The sequence below is a fragment of the Mustela lutreola genome, chromosome X, assembly GCF_030435805.1.
Source record: "Mustela lutreola isolate mMusLut2 chromosome X, mMusLut2.pri, whole genome shotgun sequence".
Classification (NCBI taxonomy): Eukaryota; Metazoa; Chordata; class Mammalia; order Carnivora; family Mustelidae; genus Mustela; species Mustela lutreola.
The window spans coordinates 57,767,126-57,787,150 of record NC_081308.1 but is presented as its reverse complement, the minus strand read 5'-3'; the positions used below and the strand labels follow the sequence as shown (position 1 = coordinate 57,787,150).

Genomic DNA, 20,025 nt, shown 5'->3' with positions numbered 1-20,025 from the left:
ATAATATGAAAAATTATATGCCAAGAAATTAGGTGATCTGGAAGAGTTGGATAAATTCCTTAAAACATAAACTACCACACTGAAACAAGAAGAAACAGAAAACCTGAACAGACACATCACCAGTAAAGAAATTGAGTTAGTAACCAAAAATTTCCCAACAAATGAGTTTCTAGGGCTGGATGTCTTTCCAGGGCAATTCTACCAAACATTTAAAGAAGAATTAAGACTTATTTTTCTGAGTCTGTTTAAAAAAATAGAAATGGAAGGAAAGCTTCCAAAGTAATTCTTTGAGTGCAGCATTACCTTGATACCAAAACCAGATGAAGACCCCACTAAAATAGAAATTACAGAACAATATTCCTGATGAACATGGAAACAAAAATCCTCAATAAGATACTAGCTAATAGGATCCAACAGTCCATTTAAAGGATTATTCACCATGACCAAATCGAATTTATTCCTGAGCTGCAGGGGAGAATCCACATCCAAAAATCAATGTGATACACCACATTAATAAAAGAAAGGACAAAAAAATCATCTTCTCAATTGATGCAGAAAAAGCATTTGACAAAATATAGCATCCTTTCTTGATGAACACTCTCTGCAGTATAGGAATAGAGGAAACATACCTCAATATCACAAAAGCGATATATGAAAGACCCACAGGTTATGTCATCCTCAATGGGGAAAAACAGATCTATTCCCCTAATGTCAGCATCATGACAGGGATGTCCAATATATTATGTTCAACATAATACTAGAAGTTCTACCCTCAGCAATCTTACAACAAAAATAATATAAAAGGAATCTAAAGATTACAGAGATGTAGGAGACCCTGTTTCAAATGGTCCCCTAAAGTGAACTAAATATCTACTAGAACACTTGAACACCCATGAAATCAGCCTGAGATGTAGGATTAAACACTGCTGGATCTCTACAGGGGCAGAAGACATCAGTGAAGAGGTAAAACTGAGTGGGAAAGCTTGGACTGATATCAAAGAATAAACAGAAGGGAGAGGGAGCCACCAGAAACAATCAGTTGGAAAGTAATACCTAAATAGGAAAGTGCCCTATGGTTGGGGATGAACATTAACCTGGAGTCTGGTTAAAAGCACTCACAAAGAGCAAAAGATCTTAAGGGCAACTGATGGAATCAGATGATCATGGGCATGGGCCTAATGCCACGGACCCAGGACAACCACCACCAGCAACACCCATGCTGGAGAGACTGAGGCATAGCCTCCAATTCCCAGTTCCTGAGCCCCCAGCTGTGTGCTGCTTGCATCACTGCTCAGCTGAGTGCATTCCCACCCACCCGTGAGGGAGTCTGGTGGGCACTCTCTAGAACCATACCCATTTGGGCATTGCACACATGGTGTGAATGGGGTTTGACCATACTCCCTGCCCATGCCTAAGAAAGCTTGTAGTGGGCACTAACTGGCGGTCTCTAGGACCAGCCATGGGTCTGGATGCTCCCAGCCTGCACCTGAAGGAACTCAGCATGATCTCTGGTCTGGATCCCTTAGCACACCCCATGGTATGGTGTGGGCCTGGTCCCCAGACAGCAGTGCGGCAAATGCAGGAATTGGAAGTGGGCTCCCTGGACCAAAATCACTTGCATTTTTAGTGGCACGGGGGTGCAGAGACAAGTGGGCACTTTGGACAACCCTGGGGGTGCACACTGCCTGTGGGAGTTTGAACCACTCAGCAGAGTTTGCAGAGGGGGAGTCTATGTGTTCTAGACCATCCAGAGGGGAGCAGACTGAGGCTTCTCTCTGAGGTGGAGGTATGGGTGCAGTTTGCTTTCCACTAAACTTCTGTAAAGCTGCAAAAAGCCACCAAAAAAACCCCACAACAAAACAAATGAACAATCAGAGTCAAGACAGTGGAGGAGTAGCAGACTCAGATGACATCAGGTCACAGGAGTTCAGCTAGATAGTTATCAAATGACTCTGAACACCTACAAACCCAATAGGAGATGGAAGAGAAGAAGAGCAGCAATACTAGAAACAGAAAATTGACCACTTTCAGAAAGGTAAGATGTACAGACAAGTGAATCCAAAGTGATGGGAAGATAGACCCTAGGGGGAGCAGTTGGCTCCCAGCAAGGATTGGGGGAATGGAGCACAAAATCTGAAATTTTAGAAATCTGCTCCACTGAGGAACATCATTCAAGAAGCTAAGCAGGGATAGAGCCCTTATGGGGACAGTGTGGTCACAGGTCCTGCAGGGTGATGGAAGGATTAGGGGTGTCTGAGTGTAGCAGAGATTGCAGGTATCAAAGCAGGGAAGCCAGCTACAGATATGGAGCCAAGGAGTGAGCTCTCAACTCAAGGTTACCTTAAACTGTGATCCATGGCACTGCCAAGACACTGCTCTTTGAGCAGGGACTCCATAAGTGGCAGATCTAGGGAAACCCACCTTCATCTGCCAGAAAAGCAGAGCAGCAGGAATCTGCTGGGTTTGGAGACTCCAAAAGGGACCGTGTGCCAGAGACAGAAACGCTTGGTCACAGGCACTACACAGAATGTGGAAAAGTTAAAAAAAAAATTTGTAAACATCAAACCAGCTCAACAGGAAATATTGAGAGGGGTCCTCTAACCAAAGGGAGAGCCTAAATGTAGTAGGCCAGAAAGGAACAGAGACAATATACAGTAATAGTCACCTTCCAGGCAATACAATTACACTAAATTCATATGTCTCAGTAGTTACTCTGAATGTAAATGGGCTAAATGCCCCAATCAAAAGACACAGGGTATCAGAATGGATTAAAAAAAATCAATATGCTGTCTACAAGAAAATCATTTTAGACCCAAAGACACCTCCAGATTTAAACTGAGGAGGTGGAAAACAATCTACCGTGCTAATAGACATCAAAAGAAAGCTGGGGTGTTAATCCTTATATCAGACAAATTAGATTTTAAGCCAAAGACTATAATAAGAGATGAGAAATAACACTACATCTTACTCAAAGAGTCTGTCCAACACGAAGATCAAACATTGGGAGCAGCCAACTATATAAACCAATTAATAACAAAATCAAAGAAATACATCAACAATAATAAAATAATAGGGGATTTTAACAATCCCCTTACTGAAATGGACAGATCATCCAAGCAAAAGATCAACAAGGAAATAAAGTCCTTAAATGACACATTGGACCAGATGGACATCACAGATATATTCAGAACATTCCATCCCAAAGCAACAGAATACACATTTTTCTTTAGTGCACATGGAACATTCTCCAGAATAGATCACATCCTGGGTCACAAATCAGGTCCCAATTGGTACCAAAAGATAGGAATCATTCCCTGTGTATTTTCAGACCACAATGCCCTGAAGCTAAAACTCAATCACAAGAGGAAAGTTGGAAAGAATCCAAATACCTGGAAACTAAAGAGCATCCTTCTAAAGAAGGAATGGGTCAATCAAAAGATTAAATAAGAATTGAAAAACTTAATGGAAACAAATGATAATGAAAACACAACTGTTCAAAATCTGTGGGACACAGCAAAAGCAGTCCTGAGAGGAAAATATATAGCAATGCAAGCCTTTCTCAAGAAACAAGAAAGGTCTCAATTACACAACATAACCCTACACAAAAAGGAGCTGGAGAAAGACCTGCAAAGAAAGCCCAAACCCAGCAGGAAAAGAGAAATAATAGAGAGCAGAGCAGAAATCAATGAAATAGAACCGCCATCCTCCCAAAAAAACCACAGTAGAACAAATCAAGGAAAATAGGAACTGGTTCTTTGAAAGAACTAAGATTTATAAAACCCTGGCCAGACTTATAAAAAAGAAAAGAGGAAGGACCCAAATAAATAAATTTATGAATAAAAGAGGAGAGATCACAACCAACACCAAAGAAATCCACACAATTATAAAAATGTATTATCAACAACTATTGCCAGCAAATTGGGCAATCTGGAAGAAATGGATGCACCCTAGAGACATATAAACTACAAAAACTGAACCAGGAAGAAAAAGAATACCAGAATGGACTTATAACCAGTAAGGAGAGTGAAGCGGTCATCAAAAATCTCCCAACAAACAAGAGCCCAGGGCCAGATGGCTTCCCAGAGGAATTTTACCAAACATTTAGAGAAGAATTAATACCTATTCTCCTGAAACCATTCCAAAAAATAGAAATGGAAGGAAAACTTCCAAACTTATTATATGAGGCCAGCATTGCCTTGATCTCAAAGCCAGACAAAGACACCACTGAAAAAGAGAATTGCAGACCAATATCCTTGATGAACACAGATGTGAAAATTCTCACCAAAATACTAGCCAATAGGATCCAACAGTACATTAAAAGGGTTATTCAGCACGGCCAAGTGGGATTTATTCCAGGGTTGCAAGATTGGTTCAACATCCACAAACCAATCAATGTGATATGATATATTAATAAAAGAAAGAACAAGAACCATATGATACTCTCAACAGATGCTGAAAAAGCATTTGACAAAATACAGCATCCTTTCTTGATGAAAACCATTCAAAGTGTAGGGATAGAGGATACATACCTCAATATCACCAAAACCATCCATGAAAAACCCACAGCGAAAATCATTCTCAATGAAGAAAAACAGAGTTTTTCTGCTAAAGTCAGGAACATGGCAGGAATGTCCATTATCATCACTGCTATTCAACATAGTAGGAGAAGTCCTAGCCTCAGCAATCAGACAACAAAATGAAATTAAATACATCCAAATCAGCAAAGAAGAAGTCAAACTATCACTCGTTGCAGGTGAAATGATACTTTATGTGGAAAACCCAAAAGACTACATTCCACATCTGCTAGAATTTGTACAGAAATACAGTAAAGTGTCAGAATATAAAATCAATGCAGAGAAACCATTTGCATTTCTATAAAACAACAACAAGACAGAAGAAACAGAAATTAAGTAGTCAATCCCAATTACAATTGCACCCAAAACCATAAGATACCTAGGAATAAACCTAACCAAAGAGGCAAAGAATCTATACTGAGAAAACTATAAAGTACTCATGAAAGAAATTGAGGTAGACACAAAGAAATGTAAAAAAGTTCAGTGCTCATGGATTGGAAGAACAAATATTGTGAAAATGTCTATGCTACCTAAAGCAATCTACACATTTAATGCAATCCCTATCAAAATACCATCTTTTCTTTTCAAAGAAATGGAACAAATAATCCTAAAATTTATATGGAACCAGAAGAGACCTCAAATAGCCAGAGGGAAGTTGAAAAAGAAAGCTAAAGTTGGTCGCATCACAATCCAGACATCAAGCTCTATTACAAAGCTGTCATCATCAGTACAGTATGGTACTGACACAAAGCAGATAGATTAATGGAACAGAATAGAGAGCCCAGAAATAGACTCTCAACTCTATGGTCAGCTAATATTTCACAAAGCAGGAAATAATGTCCAATGGAAAAAAAGCAGTTTCTTCAACAAACAGTGCTGGCAAAATTGGACAGCCACATGCAGAAAAATGGAACTGGACAATTTCCTTACAGCACACACAAAAGTAGAGTCCAAATGGATGAAAGACCTCAATGTGAGAAAAGAATACATCAAAATCTTTGAGGAGAACACAGGCAGCAACCGCTTTGAGCTCATTCGCAGTAAGTTTTTCCTAGAAACACTGCCAAACGCAAGGGAAGCAAGGGCAAAAATGAACAATTGGGACTTCATCAAGATGAAAAGCTTTTTGTGTGTGTGTTAAGTTTGAGGAGTTCTTTATAGATACTGGATATCAACCTTTTGTCTGTACTGTCATTTGCAAATATCTTCTCCCATTCCGTGGGTTGCCTCTTTGTTTTCTTTTTTTTTTAATTTTTTCAATTTATTTATTTTCAGAAAAGCAATATTCATTATTTTTTCATCACACCCAGTGCTCCATGCAATGTGTGCCCTCTATAATACCCACCACCTGGTACCCCAACCTCCCACCCCCCCACCACTTCAAACCTCTCAGATTGTTTTTCAGAGTCCATAGCCTCTTTGTTTTCTTGACTGTTTGCTTTGCTGTGCAGAAGCTTTTGATTTTGATGAAGTCCCAAAGGTTTATTTTCACTTTTGTTTCCTTTGCCTTTGGAGACATACCTTGAAAAAGTTTGCTGTGGCTGATATCGAAAAGATTACTGCCTATGTTCTCCTCTATGATTCTGATGGATTCCTGTGTCACATTGAGGTCTTTTACCCATTTTGAGTTTATCTTTGTGTATGGTGTAAGAGAATGGTTGAGTTTCATTCTTCCACATATAGCTGCTCAGTTTTCCCAGCACCATTTATTGAAGAGACTGTCTTTTTTCCACTGTATATTCTTTCCTGTTTTGTTGAAGATTATTTGCCCATAGAGTTGGGGTCCATATCTGGGCTCTCTACTCTGTTCCACTGGTCTATGTGTCTGTTTTTATGCCAGTACCATGCTGTCTTGGTGGTCACAGCTTTAAAGTAAAGCTTGAAATCAGGTAACGTGATGCCCCCAGCTTTATTTTTGTTTTTCAACATTTCCTTAGCGATTCGGGGTCTCTTCTGATTCCATACAAATTTTTGGATTATTTGCTCCAGCTCTTTGAAGAATGCCGGTGAAATTTTGATCAGAATGGCATTAAAAGTATAGATTGCTCTAGGCAGTATAGACATTTTAACAATGTTTATTCTTCCGATCCAAGAGCATGGAATGGTCTTCCATCTTTTTGTGTCTTCTTCAATTTCTTTCATGAGTGTTCTGTAGTTCCTCGAGTACAGATCCTTTACCTCTTTGGTTAGGTTTATCCCAGGTATCTTATGGTTCTTGGTGCTATAGGAAATGGAATCGATTCTCTAATTTCCCTTTCTGTATTTTCACTGTTAGTGTATAAGAAAGCCACTGATTTCTGCACATTGACTTTGTATCCTGCCACGTTGCTGAATTGCTGTATGAGTTCAAGTAATTTAGGGGTGGGGTCTTTTGGGTTTTCCATATAAAGAATCATGTCATCTGTGAAGAGAGAGAGTTTGACTTCTTCATTGCCAATTTGGATACCTTTTATTTCTCTTTGTTGTCTGATTGCTGTTGCTAGGACTTCTAATACTATGTTGAACAAGAGTGGTGAGAGTGAGCATCCTTGTCATGTTCCTGATCTCAACGGGAAGGCTGCAAGCTTTTTCCTATTAAGGATGATATTTTCTGTGGGTCTTTCATAGATAGATTGTATGAATTTCAGGAAAGTTCCCCCTATCCCTATACTTTGAAGCGTTTTAATCAGGAACGGATGCAGGATTTTGTCAAATGTTTTTTCTGCATTGATTGAGAGGATAATGTGGTTCTTCTCTCTTCTCATATTAATTTGTTCTATCACATTGATTGATTTGTGGATGTTGAACCATCGTTGTAGCCCAGGGATGAATCCCACCTGGTCATGGTGGATAATCTTTTTAATGTGCTGTTGGATCCTGTTTGCTAGGATCTTGAGAGTTTTAGCATCCATATTCATCAGTGATATTGGTCTGAAATTCTCCTTTTTGGTAGGGTCTTTGCCTGGTTTGGGGATCAGGGTAATGCTGGCTTTATAGAAAGAGCTTTTGCACAGCAAAGGAAACTGTCAGCAAAACCAAGAGACAACTGACAGAATGGAAGAAGATATTTTCATACAACATATCTGATAAAGGGCTAGTATCCAAAATCTATAAAGAGCTTACCAAACTCAACACCCAAAGAACAAAGAATCCAATCAAGAAATGGGCAGAGGGCTCTACAACTTGGGGACGCTTGCTGCTCTCAAAGCCAGGCCCAGCTTCCTTCAATATGTCTACCATTCACGAAATTCTCTGCAAGTTCAGCTTGGAGGGTGATCACTCCATGCCGCCAAGTGCATATTTGTGGGTCAAAGCATACACCAATTTTGATGCTGAGCGTGATGCTCTGAACATTGAAACGGCCATCATGACCAAAGGTGTGGATGAGGTCACCATTGTCAACATTTTGACCAACCACAGCAATGAACACAGACAGGATATTGCCTTCGCCTACCAGAGAAGGACCAAAAAGGAACTTGCATCAGTGCTGAAATCAGCCTTGTCTGGCCACCTGGAGACAGTGATTTGGGGCCTATTAAAAGACCTGCTCATTATGACACTTCTGAGCTGAAAGCCTCCATGAAGGGACGGCTGATGAGGACTTCCTCATTGAGATCATCTGCTCAAGGACCAACCAAGAGCTTCAGGAAATTAAGAAAACAGCATGGGAGTTCCTCAGAAAGGTAAAAATAGAGCTACCCTATAACCCAGCAATTGCACTACTGGGCATTTACCCTAAAGATACAAATGTAGTGATCCAAAGGGTCATGTGCATCAGAATGTGCATCAGAATGTTTGTAGCAGCAATGTCCACAGTACCAAACTGTGGAAAGAACCTAGATCTCCATCAACAGATGAATGGATAAAGAAGATGTGGTATATATATACAATGGAATATTATGCCACCATCAAAAGAAATGAAATCTTGTCATTAGCAATGACGTGGATGGAACTAAAGAGTATTATGCTGAGCATAATAAGCCAATCAAAGAAAGACAACTATCATATGATCTCCCTGATATGAGGAAGTTGAGAGGCAAAGTGGGGGGTTTGGGGGGTATGGAAGGAAAAAGTGAAACAAGATGCAATCAGGAGGGAGACCATAAGAGACTTAATTTCACAAAACAAACTGCGGGTTGCCAGGGGTAAGGGGGGTAGGGAGAGCGTGGTTGGGTTATGGACATTGAGGAGGGTATGTGCCATGGTGAATGCTTTGAAGTGTGTAAGGCTGACGATTCACAGACCCACACCCCCGGGGCTAATAATACATTGTATATTAATTTTAAAAATTAAAAAATTAAATACATTTTAAAAAGCTACAACAGTCGGTCAAACAGTTGGCCAAACATGATGCTAAAGAGAACTAGAAAATGATTAATCATTAAAATAAAATCAGAGGGGCGCCTGGGTGGCTCAGTCGCTTAAGCATCTGATTCCTGATCTCAGCTCAGGTCTTGATCTCAGCATTGTGAATTTAACTCCCACATTGGGCTCCATGCCCAGTGTAGAGTCTACTTAAAAATAAACACAAATCAACACACACACACACACACACCCCCCAAACAACAACAACATAAAAAACAGAAAATGAACCAACAAACGAACAAAAACCTTGAGAGAACAAAAGCCTGAAAAACTGGTTTCCACAAAGCCCAGACCCTGGATAGGGGGTAGGACAAGTCAACACAAGCAAGATTGACTGAAAAACAATGTCACAGGCCCCTTCCCCAGAAGGCAAGCCAAAAGAATTAAGGGACAACCACCACAGGGTCCCCATAAAACTGTTAAACCTCAACATCAGGGGAAAACATTAAGCTCCAGGTATTGCCCTAAAACCTGTATATTCCACAGATACAACTTTTATTTATAATTTGGTCTCATGATTCTTGTTCCTTTAATTTCTATAACTTACCTACCATTACAACTAGAGGTTTAATACAAGATGCTCCATAACAACCTTTTAACTTTTAACTTTTTTCATACACATACTTGTGTTTTTCTTTTTTAAAAATACACATAGTTATAAGCTTGAAGGTAATCCTTTTCCCCTATTCAATACTAGCCATATATATAAACGAGTTTTAATCTCCCTTGATCTATGGAAAGTTGAGTCCTTTAACAAAGATAGTAAGTTACACCCAGGAAATACCAAAATAAACTTCTTCAACCACATCGAGGATTTATAACCTCCCTCCAATCTTGTTCTTCTGTCAGTGTTTCTATGCACTCATATTTGTTCTGGTATTATACAAATCTTATTCTTGGGTTTCATTTTGAGTGGGTTCTTTTTTTTTTTTTTCTCTCATTTAATTTTGTCGGGTTTTTTTTTTTTTTTTTTTTTTTTGGTACGTTTTTCTTTATGTACCTTATAAATCTTACTTTTGGGACTCATTCTGCCTGGGTTTTTCTTTTTTTAATTTTCTTTCTTTTTGATGGTGACTTCTGATTTCTTCAAAGTATTACAGGATACACCTTGCCTGAATCATGGTTGATATATTCAGCTATACATCCCCTCAACCACTTCTCACCAAAATGACTAGGAGGAGAAACATCCAACAGAGGAAAAATTCAGAGGCAGTGCCCTCTCCCACATAACTATTTGATATGGACATAAACAGTATGTTGGAAAGGGAATTCAGGGTAACAATTATCCAGGCAATAGCTAGATTGGAGAATACCATTAGTGACAACATAGAATCTCTAAGGACAGATGTGAGAGCCACCAGAGCAGAAGTTAAAAATGCTCTCAATGAGATCCACTCTAATCTAAATACTCTCACAGCTAGGGTAACAGAGGAAGAAGATAGAATTAGTGATCTAGAGGACAAACTGATAGAGAAAAAGGATCAGGAGGATGCATGGAACAAACAGCTTAGAAGTCATGAAAAGAGAATTAGGGAAATAAATGACACCATGGATGTTCTAATGTCAGAATTATAGGGATCATAGAGGGGGTGAAAAAAGATAGAAGAAAAGAAGGTATGGTTGAACAAATTCCGGATCAGTATTTTCCCAGTCTGGGGAATGGAACAAGTGTTTGTATCCTAGAGGCAGAAAGAACACCCCCCAAGATCAAAGAAACTAGAAAGACTTTGAGGAACTTAATTGTGAAACTGATGAATCATAATTTTAGACAACAGGTCCTAAGGGCAGCTGGGGGGAAGAGATTCCTTATGTACAGAGGAAGGTCCATCAGAATAACATCAGACCTGTCCACAGAAACCTGACATTGAAATTATAGATTGCTCTAAGCAGTACAGACATTTTAACAATGTTTGTTTTTCTGATCCATGAGCATGGAACTGTCTTCTATCTTTTTGTGTCTTCTTCAATTTCTTTCATGACTGTTCTGTAGTTCCTTGAGTACAAATCCTTTACCTCTTTGGTTAGGTTTATTCCCAGGTATCTTACGGTTCTTGGTGCTATAGTAAATGGAATCGATTCTCTAATTTCCCTTTCTGTATTTTCATTGTTAGTGTATAAGAAAGCAACTTTTTTCTGTGCATTGATTTTGTATCCTGCCACATTACTGAAATGCTGTATGAGTTCTAGTAGTTTAGGGGTGGAGTCTTTTGGGTTTTCCATATAAAATATCATGTCATCCATGAAGAGAGAGAGTTTGACTTCTTAATTGCCAATTTGAACACCTTTTATGTCTCTTTGTTATCTGATGGTTGTTATTAGGACTTCTACTACTACGTTGAACAAGAGTGGAGAGAGTGGGCATCCTTGTCGTGTTCCTGATCTCAAAAGGAAGGCTGTCAGCTTTTTCCCATTGAGGATGATATTCACTGTGGGATTTTCATAGATTTTATGAAGATCAGGAATATTCCCTCTATCCCTATACTTTGAATGGTTTTAATCAGAAATGGATGCTGTATTTTGACTCAAATTAATAAAACTATGAATGAAAGGGGAGAGATAACTACTAACACCAAGGAAATAAAAACAATCATCATAAATTATTATCAACAGTTATATGCCAGTAAGTTAAGCAACTGAGAAGAAATGGATGCATTCCTGGGAACCTATAAATTTTCAAGACTGAAACAGGAAGAAATTGACAGCCTGAATAGACCACTATCTAGTAACGAGACTGAAGAAGTGATCATAAACCTCCTAAAAAACAAGAGCCCAGGACCTGATGGATTCTCTGGGGAATTCTACCAAACATTCAAAGAAGAAATAAAACGTATTCTCCTGAAGCTGTTTCAAAAAACAGAAGTAGAAAGAAAACTTCCAAATTCTTTCTATGGATCCAGCATATTTTGAACATCACATTAAATGGTGCTACGATTTTTGTTTCAATCAGTAAATATGAGTTAAAAACGCATGAGGATATTCTATTATATTTAGCTGTATGTTTATCCATTCTGATGTCTTTCCTTTCTGATATTCAAAGCCTTATTTATTATTTCCTTTTTGTTTAGAGAAGTTCTTTTAGTCATTTTTTTTTTTTTATTTTTTATAAACATATATTTTTTATATACATATATTTTTATCCCCAGGTCTGTGAATCACCAGGTTTACACACTTCACAGCACTCACCAAATCACATACCCTCCCCAATGTCCATAATCCCACCCCCTTCTCCCCAACCCCCTCCCCCCGGCAACCCTCAGTTTGTTTTGTGAGATTAAGAGTCACTTATGGTTTGTCTCCCTCCCAATCCCATCTTGTTTCATTTATTCTTCTACCCACTTAAGCCTCCATGTTGCATCACCACTTCCTCATATCAGGGAGATCATATGATAGTTGTCTTTCTCTGCTTGACTTATTTCGCTAAGCATGATACGCTCTAGTTCCATCCATGTTGTTGCAAATGGCAAGATTTCATTTCTTTTGATGGCTGCATAGTATTCCATTGTGTATATATACCACATCTTCTTGATCCATTCATCTGTTGATGGACATCTAGGTTCTTTCCATAGTTTGGCTATTGTGGACATTGCTGCTATAAACATTCGGGTGCATGTGTCCCTTTGGATCACTACATTTGTATCTTTAGGGTAAATACCCAATAGTGCAATTGCTGGGTCATAGGGCAGTTCTATTTTCAACATTTTGAGGAACCTCCATGCTGTTTTCCAGAGTGGCTGCACCAGCTTGCATTCCCACCAACAGTGTAGGAGGGTTCCCCTTTCTCCGCATCCTCGCCAGCATCTGTCATTTCCTGACTTGTTGATTTTAGCCATTCTGACTGGTGTGAGGTGATATCTCATTGTGGTTTTGATTTGTATTTCCCTGATGCCAAGTGATATGGAGCACTTTTTCATGTGTCTGTTGGCCATCTGGATGTCTTCTTTGCAGAAATGTCTGTTCATGTCTTCTGCCCATTTCTTGATTGGATTATTTGTTCTTTGGGTGTTGAGTTTGCTAAGTTCTTTATAGATTCTGGACACTAGTCCTTTATCTGCTATGTCGTTTGCAAATATCTTCTCCCATTCTGTCAGTTGTCTTTTGATTTTGTTAACTGTTTCCTTTGCTGTGCAAAAGCTTTTGATCTTGATGAAATCCCAGTAGTTCATTTTTTCCCTTGCTTCCCTTGCCTTTTGCGTTGTTCCTAGGAAGATGTTGCTGCGGCAGAGGTCGAAGAGGTTGCTGCCCGTGTTCTCCTCAAGGATTTTGATGGATTCCTTTCGTACATTGAGGTCCTTCATCCATTTTGAGTCTATTTTTGTGTGTGGTGTAAGGAAATGGTCCAATTTCATTTTTCTGCATGTGGCTGTCCAATTTTCCCAGCACCATTTATTGAAAAGGCTGTCTTTTTTCCATTTTAAGAGTAGTTTTGCTAGGAACAAATTCTTACTTTCCCTTCATTTGAAATTCCCCCTTCATTCCAGATTGATATTTTTGCCAGATATGGGATTTGCATTTGGAAGTTTTCTTTAAGCTTATAAAAAATACTGTGCCCCTTCCTTCTAACATTTGTTTTCTGATCAGAAATCTTATGTCATTAGAAGTGGTTTTTCCCGGGATACCTGGGTGGCTCAGTTGGTTAAGCAGCTGCCTTCGGCTCAGGTCATGATCCCAGCGTCCTGGGATCAAGTCCCACATCGGGCTCCTTGCTCAGCAGGGAGCCTGCTTCTCCCTCTGCCTCTGCCTGCCATTCTGTCTGCCTGTGCTTGCTTGCTCTCCCTCTCTCTCTCTAACAAATAAATAAACTCTTTAAAAAAAGTGGTTTTTCCCTTATGAGTAAATTTTCATTTTTCTCTACTTTCGAAGTTTTGTTGTTGTAAAAAGTTTTCAGAAGTTACTTTGGCAGTTCTTAGTGTGGATTTTCTAGGTTTATTTTATTTGAGGTTAATACATGACCTTGAATCCGGGGTTTTTTCCAAATTTAGGAGAATTTCAGCATTATTTTTCTTTTGGTCTTATTAAGGTATAATTGACAACACTGTGTAAATTTAAGATGTATATTTTGATTATTTAATATATGCATATATTGTGAAATGTTAATAAAGTTAACACAGTCTCAGATGATGTATGTGTTGAAAACATTTAAGAACTACTCTCTAGCAAATTTGAAATTTATAATACAGTATTGTTAGCTATAGTCATCATTCTATATATTAGATCCTCAGAACTTATTAATTTTATAACTGAAAGTTTGTACCTGTTGGTCAATATCTACCTGTTTTCCATACCCCACAGGTCCTAAAAACCACAAATCTATTCTATTCCTATGAATTTGACATTTTTATGTTCTACACATGTGAGATCATACAGTATGTATCTTTCTCTGTTTGACTTATTTCACCTAGCATAATGTCCTTAAGTATCACCTATGTTGTCTCAAATGTCAAAATCTCCTTTGTAATGGCTCAATAAAATTCTGTTGCATGACTTTAACCATTTATGATATTCTGTATCCATTCACCCATCAGTGGACACATAGGTTATTTCAGTATCTTGGCTATATTATTTATTCATAATGATGAAGGTTTGAGCCATAATCTCTTCTAGTTTTGGGATTCTGTAGTTAGAAATGTTAAATATTTTGTTATAGTCCCATAGATCTATGAAGTTCTGTTGTTTTTCTTACTACTATATTTTCATCTGTTGTTCATAATGAATAAATTGTAACTTTTCCTCATTTCACTGATTCTATCTTCTATCATCCATACTCCTGATTTTATCCAGCAGTTTTTTGCTGTATTTTTTCAGTTTATTGATTTCTTTTATAGGTAATTTTAAAAATAATTTCTATTTTTTAAGATTTTATTTATTTATTTATTTATTTGAGAGAGAAAGAGAGAGAATATAAGTAGGGGGATTGGACAAAAAGAGGGAGAAGAAGACTCCCCATTGAGCAGAAAGCAAAACTTGGGGATAGATCCCAGGACTCTGAGATCATAAGCTGAGTTGAAGGCAGACTCTTAACCAACTGAGCTACCCAGATGCCTCAAGATTTTCTGTTTTTCTTTTTGCTTCAAGAGAATTGTAATTGTTTGACGGGCATTTTTATGGTGGCTGCTTTAAAACATTTTTAGATATTTCCAACATTTGATTCATTTCTGTGTGTTGATATTTGATCATTTTCTTTTCTCATTTGATTTTGGATTTCCTGGTTCTTGCTATGAAGAGTACTTTTTAATTGTATCTTGAATAATTTGGGTACCATATTATGAGACTCTAGATCTTATTTAATCTTTTTAATCAGACAGTCCCTTGTTTATGTATACTATGATGGCTATGTAAGTTTGTATCCTCAGCTTCTTGTTGGGCTCCACTGATGTCACTCTAGCAAGAGCAGAATGTTGGTTCCCACTGCTTTGCTTCAGACAAGTAGGGTGGAAATTTTGCAGTCCCTTTGCCTTGTTGATAGTCAATACATTTTGGGAAAAGTAGGGACACACTCTTAACACACACCTTCTCATTACCTTTGAGTGGGATTATAAGTAATGGATAGAGTTGAGAGTAATTAACATCACTTTGTTGCTACAAGGTAGGAGTGGAAGCTCAGCTTCCCATTTGACCCTATTGACAGTGAGGGAGAAGAGGGAATTATAATACAAAACAGACTCACCTCCCACTACCTCATTCCTCCTCACTAATGCTGGGTAGACATAGAGGTTCAGATTCTTGCTAGGTCTCACTGGTACGAAGCATAAATAAAGTGGAGAAAACATGTCAATTAGCTTGACTCACACCATTTCATTCTGCCTCATTGATACCAGGTAGGGATAAGGGTTAGCATCCCCACATGGCATCATTTATATCATTTATCTATTGCTTTTAAAATTTAAAAGCTTTCCTTATGGTGTTTCAAGAATGATTTACCTATGTTTTCTTCTAGATTGCTATATTTTCATCTTAAACATTTAATCCACATAGTTCGATGTAAGAAGTGTTTACATTTATTTCCTCTAAATAACTGATTAAACTAACTCAATTTGTTAAAAATTCCTTATTTTTCTCACAATTCGTGAAACATTTTCCCACAAACTTTTTCACAAATCAAATACCTATTTGTCTAATTTATATACTTAACATATATTTTATATACCAAAGAAATACTTGTTTATGTATAGCATATATGTCACTAGAATGTAGATTCAAAGAGAGCAGGGATTTTCTTTTGCTCACTGCTTGGTCTCTAGTGCCTTAAATATTGGTTGCATGGTAAACAATGAATAAGCAAATTGGTATACTACGATTACTTCTTGGTCTAAATATCTTATCCATTGATAAGTCTGTAAGTTGATATGTTATTCATTAGTAGGTCTCAAGTATTGCATTGAGTAGTCTAGCCTTAAAATGCATTTCAATATCTGATAAGGAAAGCTCCCTCATTACGCTTCTTTTCCAAAATGTTTTTAGCTAGTCATGCATATTTACTCCTTCAAATATGATATTAAAAATTATTGAGTTTCAAAAATATTTTAAAATAGGTCTTTCATTATAGTTAAGATATGCTAAGTATTTCAAAACAAGCAAGACCTTATCTATTAGGAGATCAGATTTCAGGCAAGTGTAATTAAGAGTCAAGGAAAAAGAAGCTTCTAAGTCCCTAAAGTAGCAACCCTACTAAAACAGCTTTGAAACGAAAGCAAATGGTATGGTCAACAGTGAAAAGCTTTAATTTTTTCAATATTCAATATTCAGACATCAGTGATAACTATTAGAAACCCTATTTAAGGAACTCCTATAAGTCACACACACACACACACACACACACACACACCACCAACATTGATAAAGTGGTAGAATAACTGGCAAATATAAATAGGTATTTCACAAAATAAAAACTCACCTAAACTAAAAACACATGAAAAGATGACCAAACATGCAAACAGTAGGAGAAATACTTAACAAAATAATGATATATTACTTTACAGTAATAGGATTTGTAAACATTAGAAAGATGGATAGTAATAAGTATTAGAGGAGAGTTGGGGAGAGATAAGGCCATGATTCACTGCTGGGGAAGTCAGCTGGGAGAGAAATCTGGCACCTCTTGCTTAAATTGAATTAATATATACACTATAGGTTGATTGGAGGGGCAAAGATGGAAGAGAAGTGGGGGATCCCTATTTCAACGAGCCCCTTGAAATTAGCTCAATATCTACCAGACCATTCTGAACATCCTTGAAATCAACCTATGATGTAAGAAGATATATCTGGAACTGTACAAACAGACTATCTCAGGTGGTTGGTCTCGAGGTATGAAGCAGGGAACTATAATTCTACAGACAGATATTGGAAGATAAATGGAAGGGGAATGAGCCTCCAGGATCCTGCATGGCTGGAGCACAAAAGCCTCCTGTGCTGGGGACCAGGCACAGGACTGCAGACAGGTAATGACAGGGAAAGGACTCTAGTGCAGCCCCTGAACTGAAATCTGAAGCTGTGGGGGCACACATGTGAACTGGGATCAGCTAGAAGTCTTAGAAGAACAAAGGACAGAGATGTGTTTGGACCTGGAAGAGAGGGCTGGGAATGCTGCTGTGGGGTGCACAACCCAGGAGACTGCAGCTTTTGGCAGCACAGATAGAAGTAGGGACAATGTGGCCCAAAGGGACAAAATGCAATCTATCTATTCTGAGACAGAGGTTTGTATACAGTCAATTCTGCTCTGCTGCTCGGGCATGACACAGAAATCTGTCAGAAAAAGCCAGCAGAGAACAAATTGCCTCCGAAATGGATTTCAGTGAGCCCATCCCCCTCTAATGGGACAGGACAACTCTGCCCAGACAGGGTTGCCTGAGTAACACTGTGGCAGACCCCTCTCCTCCCAGAAGACAGGCTGGAAGAACAAGAGGTTGACAACACTAAAGTCCCCACAAAACAGGTGCACCTTGCTTGGATTGTGGTCAATAGTTTGGACTCTGTATATTCCCTCAACCACCCCTCAACAGAAAAGGAAGAAACCCCAACATAGGAGAAACTCAGAGACTGTGACCTCTGCCACAGAACTAATGAATGTAACTATAAGCAAGATGTTGGAAATAGACTTCAAGGTAATACTTATGCAGACAATACCTAGGATGGAGGAAACTATTAATGGCAGCATATATTATTTTTTTAAAGATATTATTTATTTCAATCTCAAGTAGGTGGAGAGGCAGGCAGAGAGAGAGAGAGAGGAGGAAGCAGGCTCCCCACCGAGCAGAGAGCCTGATGCGGGGCTCAATCTCAGAACCCTAAGATCAAGACCCGAGCCAAAGGCAGAGGTTTAACCCACTGAGCCATCCAGGTGCCCCGGCAGTATATATTCTTAAGAGCATAAATGAGAGCTGATCTGGCAGAACTTAAAAATACTATCAATGAGATCCAATCTAATCTAGATACTCTAACACTTAAGGTAAACGAGGCAGAAAATGAATTAGTGATCTAGAAGACAAACTGATAGAAAAGAAGGAACAAGTGGAAACCTAGAACAAACAGCTTAAAATCCATGAAGACAGAATTGTAGAAATAAATGACATCACAAAATGTTGTAATGTCAGAATTATTGGGATCCTTGGGAGGGCGGTGGAGAGAGAGAGGACTAGAAGATATATTTGAGCAAATTGTAGCTGAGAACATCCTTAACTTGGAGAATTAAACAAACACTCCTGTCCTAGAGGCAGAGAGGACCCCTCCCAAGATCAAGAATAGACAAACACCCAGACATGTAATCAAAAAACTCACAAATCTTGAAGCAAAGGAAACAATCTTAAGGGCAGTTAGCGGGAAAATATTCCTTACATAGAGAGGAAGGAACATCAGAATAACAACAGACCTGTCCACAGAAACATGGCAAGCCAGAAAGGGATAGAAAGACATATTCAGGGTACTAAAGGAGAAGAACATGCAGCCAAGAGTTCTTTATCTGCCAAGGCTGCCATTCAAAATAGAGAGATAAGGAGCTTCCAGGACTGGCAGAAACTGAAAGAATATGTGACCACTAAGCTGGTCCCCCAAGAAATATTAAGGGGGGTTTGATAGAAGGAGAAAGACCCCAAGAGTGAAATAGAATAGAAATATACAGAGCAATATATATAAGCAAGGACTTGACAGGCAACATGATGACAATAAATTCATATCTTTCAATAATCACTCTCAATTCGAGTGCCCTAAATGTTCCCATAAGGGACGCCTGGGTGGCTCAGTTGGTTAAGCAGCTGCCTTTGGCTCAGGTCATGATCCCAGTGTCCTGGGATCAAGTCCCACATCGGGCTCCTTGCTTGGCGGGGAGCCTGCTTCTCCCTCTGCCTCTGCCTGCCTCTCTGTCTGCCTATGCTTGCTCGCTCTCTCTCCCTCTATCCCTGACAAATAGATAAATAAAAAAATCTTAAAAAAAATTAAAAAAAAAATAAATGTTCCCAAAAAATGGCACAGGGTTGCAGGTTCAATAAAAATACAGGACCCATCCATATGCTGCCTACAAGAAACTTATTTTGAACCTAATGATACATACAGACTGAAAGTGAAGGAATGGGGAAGAGTTTTTCATGCCAATGGGCCACAAAAGAAAGCTGAGGTAGCAACTCTCATATCAGATAAATTAGATTTTAAGCGAAAAACTTTAGTTAGAGATACAGAAGGACACTACATTATTACTAAGGGTCTATCCAACAAGAAGATCTAACAGTTATAAATATCTATGCCCCCAACATAGGAACAGCCAACTATATAAGCCAACTGTTAACCAAAATGCAGAGACATGTTGATAGTAATACGTTAATAGTAGGAGACCTGAGCAATCCACTGTCAGCAATAGACAGATCATCTAAGTAGAAAATAAAGAAAAAAAATCTTTGAATGAGGCACTAGACTAGATGGACCTCATAGATATATAGAGAACGTTCCACCCTAAAACAACTGAATACGCATTTCTCTTGAGTGCACATGAAACTTTCTCCAGAATAGACCACATACAGGGTCACAATTAGGGCTCAACTAATACCAAAAGATTGAAATTACTCCCTGCATATTCTCAGACCACAAGGCTTTGAAATTGGAACTCAGCCACAAGATAAAGTTT

General features: G+C 38.6%; 1 protein-coding gene and 1 pseudogene across 1 annotated transcript in view; one reads left to right on the top strand and one right to left on the bottom strand.

Moving 5' to 3' along the window:
- The window catches only part of ZC3H12B (zinc finger CCCH-type containing 12B), a 630,352-nt gene that overhangs the window by 487,478 nt on the left and 122,849 nt on the right, over positions 1-20,025 (bottom strand). The window lies entirely within an intron of this gene.
- LOC131820971 (annexin A2-like) overlaps positions 7,783-20,025 on the top strand; it is a 29,110-nt pseudogene continuing 16,867 nt past the window's right edge.